Here is a 9,861-nt window from a genome sequence, read left to right as displayed (position 1 = left end):
TGACTAAGGAAAAAAAATTATTCTCGTTAATTTTGTTTTCTCGCTCTAACACTGTTCTTCAGAAACGTAAAAACTTTGTCTAACGACGGTTATCACTCCTGTTCTGGCTCCATCATTTCCTTTTTATTATTATACTAAAACCGTTTGTCGTACTTAAATGTATAGGTTATATTTTTCTATTAACAGTTTTTAATGTATACCATGCACGTTCCCTTTCAATATGCATTCCTAATACACTTGAATTAAACTAGAAAATTATCAATATTTAACGTGCTTTAAAATAATTAATAAATTCTTGATCAGTTTAAAAAAGTGATTACAATTATTTTATTTTTGAAAACATACATTCATGTTAAAGAAAGTGCTGAAGAATTCAGTCTGCTGCGCAATAAGTTTCGAATGCTCACCTCGTCATTGAACATGTTATAAATCATGATAGATGTGTTTTATTCCACAAATAAAACGATTTTGACCTGAAAAGTTATACTAAACTTTATTTCTTAGGATAATTTATTGAATATTTATATTCCTATTAGTAATGCAATTTTACTTTAGTTGGTACTTTTTCATTTAAGCTAATTATTACCAAATACATCACATATTATATATTATCAATAATTATTTTAATATTATATCATAAAACATCATTATTGTTAAGTCAATATATTTTCTTAGATACCAAATAACAGCGTGAAAATAAATGGACATTTGATAAGTTCCAAATATTTCAAACATTTAAAATATGTGTGATTTTCGTTGTATTATGTTTTTACTAGGTTATACTAGGTACAATTTATTATTGAAATTAAACAAAAAATAAAAAAATGTTATCATAGTTATTTTTCCAATTATTTTGAAAAATACTGAGAATTTTTTCAGCAATATTTAATTTATTGTCGGAGATCGTCTTCAAAAATTATGACCAAAGAATGTTACTGGTCTAATGATATATGAAAAAACCCATCATATTTTTAAACTAATAAATTGATCGCTTCTTCATTTAGCATCTTAAACATTACGTATAGGTATTTCTTCATTAAGTAATAGCTGTTGCAAAATAAAAATAGATCAAGTCATGAAACTCTTGCTTCAACTAGCAGTTACACGCACACATATCATATTAATTTAAATTATAATTATCTAGACAAAAGAGAGTAAGAACACAATTATTTCAAAGTACACAATACATTACACGATAAATGACATGTATATCGTACAATATAATACTCCTACTCATCCCTCTATCACTTACTCACCTTCACACCTTTAACTATCACAAAAATTATCGAAGTCCTGCGGTCCTGCCGTTAAAAATACGTACGCCGATGACAATAATAATTATGGTAATGCGTACTTCTATCGCGACTACGGTGCAGTATATTAGTATGATTTTATGTGTACAAACTATCTACCTATCGCTTCTAGTCCGTCCGCGTACGATTTTCAAAATGTGGTGGTCCGCGGAGCGCGTCGGATTGAATTATTAAAAGAGAAGGGTCCGTCGTCGACCTTTTACGGTCGCGGCAAAATAACGAACGACATTAAAAGCAGACGCGTTTATTACGCTTCGGTGTGAAAAAAAATTCCTCGCACAAAAGACATATCTGTATATTCCAAACTGTCTACCTGCTCGCCTTCCGCCGTATATATTCTCCATAACCACCCACCAGTCCCAAAAGCACTTGCGTTGGCCCGCAACTTTTCGGCCGCGCCGACCCTACTTCTTTTTTTTTTTTCCGACGGGTTTACATTTTTTAGGTCACCGGCGAAATACTGACGAATCCCTCGATCCGTTATGCGTCCGGACACTGTGTCCGGGCAGCGCATATAGTGTTCTTGTCCGACGATAAAACAAACAACTCCGAGCGCAGACCCCCTAGGAACATATTATTATTATTATATACATTGGTGTACATATAGGTGGTCGGCCGAGTTGGTAAAACTTCACACGTCGTGCGGCGTTGATGTTGAGTAATGAACGGTGGTCAGATCGCAGGGACGAAAGTTTCGGCGAAACATAATGTTATTATACCCATACGGTTGCTACGTATAATAATAATAATAATACTACGGTCATACCCTTAAATTTCCTAACCTTATTATTTTATGCGTGTATATATATATATGGACAAAGTTTTTATTTAATTTAATGCACGGTTTTATTGCTGTACGTGTACAACACAGCCGACGATGTATAAATTCGTTTGAATGTGAATGTGAATAATAATATTGTTTTTACCAAATCTAAGTCTACGAGCACTTAAACTTGAAAAACGAAAATTATGAAGTATTGGTGATTTTTTTCGATTCGCCTTTAAAACTTTAATATTTTATGAATTCTAATGGTTTAGCATAATGTGATCGTGTATCGTACTGTAGAATAACAACAATTAATATTATTTTCTTAGATGTCGATCACGTAAAGTTAGACAAAATTCTTAATTAAATACTTAAATGGTAAGTAATGCTTGTTTTAATGTCAAAGTTAGTTTACCTAATTACTATGGTTATTTATGTACTTTGTCAATGTTGTGTTTTTACCAAATCCGACAAAATACGGCAACGTTTGTATTCCGTAGTTCTAATATGTTTAATTTGGATGCAAATAATTATTATTAATAAACTTAAATTACGTCTGACAGTTAAAGTTTTTAGCAAATACGTTTGCAGGTTTGAGTTAGTTTCCAAATACAACGAGAAAATTAGACATAAAGGTAATAAATATTAAACTTTCGAGAAGCAAACATTGATATTATTAGTAAGCAAAAAGAGTTTCAAATTTGAGTACAATTAACCCGTATTCATGGGTAGTTTAAAAGACAAATTAAGCATATTATTTATTTTATGATTTATAAATCCATTATAATTCATATAATTTTAAAATAAACTATAAAGTATAATTTATTCGTTTTGTAGCATTTAAAATGCGAGTAAGCTGATTATTTGTAATCGAATTTAAAACATTCACTACCAATTTTCCAGTTCTTTAACAACAATCGCATTAAATTGTCAAAGTGCCCAAAGCGTTGCAATAAATTATAACGTACTGAAAATCGTATAATAAAACGTTATCATTAGAAAAATTATTATTATTGGATATAATATTATCTTTCACAATTTATAAACAATCATATAAACTAAATTCTGAAATGTTGTTACCATTTAAGATAATAATATATATCACTAATAAACTAGCAACGCTATAGCTATTATATAGTTATAACTATTAAGTATTAATACTATCGTTGACTAGTCTGTTGAAATAGTCACTTTTAGGGTTAGCCTTTACAATAACATAATATTATGATTTAACTATATGACGTAGGCACGTGTTATACATAATATTATATGGTGGTAATTTTGTAGTGTTGTTTCGTTCGAGAGAAATTATAATATACATTTAAGGTAGTGTCTTAAAATATTCGACCTGTGGACGTATTAAACTTCAAGAGGATTTTGATCATCCTCGAACTTAATTTGATGAAAATTGAAGTTTGATCCACCCTTGAGTGTGTACGATTTTATATAATATTAGTTCCGCGGATAATAGAGTATTGTAACGTGAATACAACAATATTGTTGAACAAACTATATAATAGTCTTCCGGCGACCACAATTCCGGATCGGCGAATACGTGTAAAGTGAGATTAGCGAGGTATACTTATTTTGAGAAATATATGACGGTCATCGTTGCCGTGTTGCCAAGTCAGTGCCTGAGAATTGGGATCACTCAAATTTGAAGAAATTGTGGTTGACTACATGTATTGAGTAAAGTCGTTCCCCGTGCCTTGTGAGAATTGTACTCGATATTTGTACACTGCCACAGCCTCAACAGGTAATCATATGTAACTGTACGGTATCGTTATACAATTATTTATAATAATCTTGTTTCAAATAAGACGCTACCATATAACATCATGAGGAAAAAATACAAAAGTATTTGAAATAATTCGAATTTCCGGATATTGATTTTGTGGATATTCGATTATCCGTAATATATTGTGGTAATTTATTGCATAAAAATATATATTCTTTTATTATTTTAATATATGGCCACTTACATAATTGTTAACTATTTGATAAATAGAGTAAAAATGATTTGTAATTGATATATTTTGTCGACTTAAATGTAATTAGTAACTGATAATATTACCAGATGTTGATAGCTGTATAATACGACTTCACTCGGGTTCCTATAAAATCTATTTTCTATCAATTTCTGTTTTGCTTCGGTTAAAATATATAATACAACATATTCAAAATACAATTAAAATGGTTAATTTTTTTTTGATTTTCAACTTATAAATTCTGGACATAGGATGTACTTTGATATAAAAAAAAACCTGCGGAGACGGGTTCAACTAATGCTTAAAAGCCGATATTAATATTTAATATTTCTAATATTTTTTTTCGTTTTTCTGTGTTCACATTAAAAAGGTTTCCAGAATTGAGAAAATATATTTTAATATTGTGTTCATTAGTATTATACAATCTGTAAAAAATGACAATTAACAATAAAATATGTAATTTCCGTGAGTTAAAACTAAATAATATAAATACAAACCACCCTATAGCAACCTGTGGATATTGAAACACCCCATAAATCTCAAGAAATCTATTGATATAACTTTTATTGAAAACACGGTCCAGTAAATGTTGAGTCTATAGTGGGAAAATAAAGAAACATTGATTTATATATACACTTTAATTAATAATATATTGAATATTTTTTCCAACACTGTTGACGAAGAACTGTAATGATTTCGGCTGTTATTCGTTATTGTCTATTAAAAATTTGTGTAGGGTGAAAAGTAAGGATAAGACACTGACACTAGAATTAACGAAAAAATGAATGCATAATATCGGATTTTATTAGACCGAATTATTAAAATTAATTACTGTCACTCGTAATGAACGGTGGTTGTCGTCGGGAACATAAATGGTTGTCAAACATTATTAAAGCAAGTCGTGGCCTTTACCATCGGTTCGTACATATAGTCGGTTCTGTCTCCCTTCCCGTCACTCAGAATAAATTTTTGAAGAGTTTGGCGAGTGATGCTGTTTGTGCCCTGAAGTGACAGTCAATAAGAACAAGAGTTGACTGTTCACTGGTATTTCGTACTTGCGATTGCTGCATACCGAGTTAATGCGTCCGAACACCCACGTGAATGTTCAGTGATAAATACAAATATATTATTATCATCATATTATGTACCTTTTTCATCAAATTATAAAAATATGATAATAATACAGTGCTATCACAAAAATTAATACTGAATAAGATCTTGGTATTAACTAAAAACGAGTGATCTGTATGAAATCACTTTAATCTAATATGCAGATTGTAGTTAATCCTTTGTTGAAATAATTATTTGAATTTTAAATACCATATGATTTAAAGTGTATTAATTAAATTGATTGAATAAAGTTTAACAACATAGGAATGATCCATTCACACATACATAACAAAGAAGAGAGCATAGGTGGTTAAATTTCTTCTCTTAGATACCATTTCAAAGACAACTTTTTAATGTAGGTGATTATGTTACCACATCACTTTTGCAATACCTACTTGAATATACGTCCTACAATATTTTAAACTTTTATGCTTTATAGTTTATAACTATTAAAGCCTAAAAGTTTATAATTTATATTTATATGACTTACTCCATAACTTACTTTCATTCCAACATCGTGTATATAATACACGAATCATAATAAAATCAAAAAAAAACACCTAGGAGGTACATTACATCACTCTAAACCGTATTATTTTACTGAATATACTGATATGGCTAAAAACCTAAACGATTGAATTTATCTATAAGATATGTCTTATATCATCGTATGCATAGTTATTATATGAAATCTTAAAAAAAATGGGTTAGTTCTCAATTATTAACGGATAATTTTTTATAAAAAAAAAAAACAACAGAAGAGTCAAATTAATTTTTTAACGGATTCTGGTTGTGCTTATTTATTTTAGATGATTTATAGTGAAATAATATATTTTAATTCGCCATTACCTATTACTATCACCGTCTAATGTTTTATGAATTCAAAAATAGTTAAAATTGAAACTATAAAATTTAATATTGATAGATTTCTTCCTATGATGTAATTACTAATTTGTATACTTACATTTGTAAATTAATCTCTTGAAAACTAATTAATCTAAAACTTAATTAAAATTAAAATTAATCTCTATAAAAAAATATTTAATGAGTGGTATTAGTTGTGTTTAAATAATATGTTAATTTATAAAATATTCTTTAGGAGTTTTGAAATTGTTTATTTTACTATAGCAATTAGTAAAATAGCACAATATAATATTTATGATTTTATCATCAAAGTTAAAAACAAAAAAAAACACTTCCATTGTCTATTAAAAACCGTTAAATAAAAGTAATTTTGTTATAAGTACAAATACGTATTTAAAAATTTAAAAATTATTATAGTTAATTACACGTTAAAAATAAAGACACTTTTAGATTCTGAACGGAGTGATAAATGTAATGATTCGTTTTTTCCCCAAAAAATTACATAATAATATTATTATTATTATTATTATTGACTCATTATAATTATAAAACTACTCGAAACAAGATACACAAAGTATCCTGTGTAATAAAAATAAAAAATGCTATCATCATATTATCTGCATTCTACTAAAAAATGGAATTGAGAAATCAGATAGTTCTGCAAATTATTGAAGATTTAATGAGACATAAAGCCAGCTTCCATAAAAAAGTATCCACAAGTTAATGTTTTCTTTTTCATTTTCACTATTAGTTGGAATTATCTCAATGATCATATTATAAGCATTTTATTTCGGTCAATGAGTTAAGGCAACAATAAAAAAAAATCAACAAGTTTTAGCTATTATTACTTAAAATAAGAAAAAATTTTTCATTTCAAAAAAATCAATTTTGGGGACACCTCTCAAACAGAATTAATAATTTTATGTAGGTAGGTACCTACTAAAATATGAAGTCTAATAAGATGAATTTTCAATAGTTTTTAAAATAAATTTAATAATATCTATACAATTATGTAAGTATTATCACAGTTTTAACAAAGTATTTTAATATTTGTTAGTTGTTTCACTCAAAATAGTTTTTAAAATTCAATAATAATTAGGTACTATCATTTATGAGAATAAAAAGGTTTAATATAATGTCCCACTTGACTATCAGAAAATACTTATAATATAATATGAACAACATAACGTTACATAATAAATTATAATATGATTGAACGGTTGTGTTTAAGGTACATTTTAAAAAGGGAGTGAAATCGATATATTATTATAATATAACATGTCTCTCTATAGAAAAATATTAAAAATGTAAATTTGGATTTAAAATTCAGTAAATATTAAGTACATTTAATATATTTATAAATAGGGATATTTTAAATCAAATTAAAAACAATTCAAGCATTTTCTAATTTAATGAAAAACTGTATACAACATAGCTATATAATATGTATATCATATTATAACAAAATGAAGGTACACGACAGAGTTAGGTTATAAAATTAGCATTGATATTGAACCAAGTGATATGTATTATAAGTTATAACAAATTTAATATAAAAATTAAATTGTTTCAAAGACAAAATTATACTTTTAAGTAAATGATATTCAAAATGATTTTCTTCATTTTAGAATAGTTCATTTACATAAATATACTTTTCTTATATTTATAAATATAAATTAAAGTACATTATTATCAAATGTAAATTATTGTTTTTACTTTATCGCTTTTAAAATACACTTATACCAATACACACTTAAAGTATATAAAATCGTTATTTATGATACTTTTATAATGAAAGAAAGTAATATTAATACTTATAAATAGGTATCATAATAATACCGATAAACAAAATAAAATAAGTAAATTTTAATATTATAAATATAGTATTGTCTTGTGTTTGAATTAACTATTCAGGATAACACTAAAAATAAACATATTTATTTAACTTTATTGATTACCAATCTTCTAAGAATTAATAACTATTTCGTATTATTTATAAAATTATATTTTAATTTATTCTGAAATAAAAAAGGAACAATATTATGTAATAAATGTAAACGATAATGTTATTACTAATAGACAAAACTACAGAAACAAAATATATATTTTTTAAAATGAATTAGGCATGTACCTATATGTGATATTTTACGTTCACATAAATCTAAATAGTGTAGCTATTCAATATTCGCATTAAAGATATTAAGTAAATGTAAAAAAATCTAATAGTGGTATTACGTGTAGAAATATAATTAAAGGTTTTCATTGATAATATATTTTATATACTATATAGGTATAATTATGAATACCTATGTATATTCAGACTAAAAAAAAAAAATAATAATAATAATATTCACGGCTTCACGAGTGATTGGTATTTCGCATAAATAACGAAATTTAATTATCTACGGATTAATAAAAAAAATATAAAATAATAATTCTAGAATTTAATGGACATTTTTATTTTTTTAATTTTCTTCAAAACGCTCCATTGTAATATTATATTTTACTATGAATGGTATATTACGATTTCATTTTTAATAAAATAGGTTTTTAATTAAAATAAAAACATAATATGTCAGTTACTTAAATATGTAAACAATGACTATATTTTAATTTTAAATAATTAAAATACCGCTAAAATTCGAAATAAAGATGATATAAATTATATTTTTATATGTGTGTGCGTGCTACAATAACAATCTATATTAAGTACTTTATTTTTAAAATGAAATACTATATAGGTACCTAATAATATATTTTTTTAAATGTACGCTTAGCGTTGTAAAAACTTTGAATACTTAATCGGCGTTGATTAAAATATGTTTTTTTAAATACCATTTTGCGGTTCAAAGTGATTTAAAATTATATTACTATAGCTCACACCGTTTTCAAATACAAGAAAAAATATCTAATACATTATACGATATAGTTATTAACCGTATGGTATCATTTTAATGGTAAGTAATTTTTTTCGAGCTTAATGACTATAGAGTTACGATATTTATGACCTTAATAATTCTAAAAACGCATGCAAATATGATTAAAAAAATATATCAATGTATGTAATTATATAGTAGTATGAAAGGCGTTAAAAAATGTATTATTTATTGTTTTTACAAAATAGTCGACATGGCATAATAAATATTTTTAATAGATTATTAAATATACAACATGTTTCATATAATATTCTCGTTTTTATTCAAGTTTTGACTACAACAATAATATAGCTTATTACTATGATAGCGTACCTATATCTATAAAACAATTCATAACACGATTCTGTAAAATACAATTTACAATTGAAGTACCTACATTTTTAAAAATGTTCTTCAAAATATATTATTATATATCCATAAATATAATGTAAAGAATTTACAGATATGACTTAAATTGTAAAAAAATATCATTAAATATAAATTAATTCATATATTATGTTCTTAAAAATATAAAAACCTAAATCAAGTATAATATTGCATGACTAATAATAATAACAAAAAAAAAAAATATGTAACATTTTTAACATTTTAAAAGGTATTAATAAAACAATACACTATTTTAGAATTACTAAATAATGTATACATGATTTACACATATTTTTATCCTAGCAAAAAATTCACGTGTTACAAAGTCGCTCTGCCGTCTAGTAACTATTGAGTGTAACTCGTTATTGAGTATTATATTGTAATGGATATGTTAAATTTGATTTAAATAATAATTTTGTTTTATTGATACGGTAGGTCGTTCTATTTTTATAACAAAAAAATCATACACATATTATTCTAATATTTTACTTCATAACTAATAATATTAGCTTTTAAGT

This window comes from Aphis gossypii, chromosome 3 (assembly GCF_020184175.1).
Source record: "Aphis gossypii isolate Hap1 chromosome 3, ASM2018417v2, whole genome shotgun sequence".
Classification (NCBI taxonomy): domain Eukaryota; kingdom Metazoa; phylum Arthropoda; class Insecta; order Hemiptera; family Aphididae; genus Aphis; species Aphis gossypii.
The sequence above is the reverse complement of the archived record's forward strand: the minus strand, read 5'-3'. Positions refer to the sequence as shown.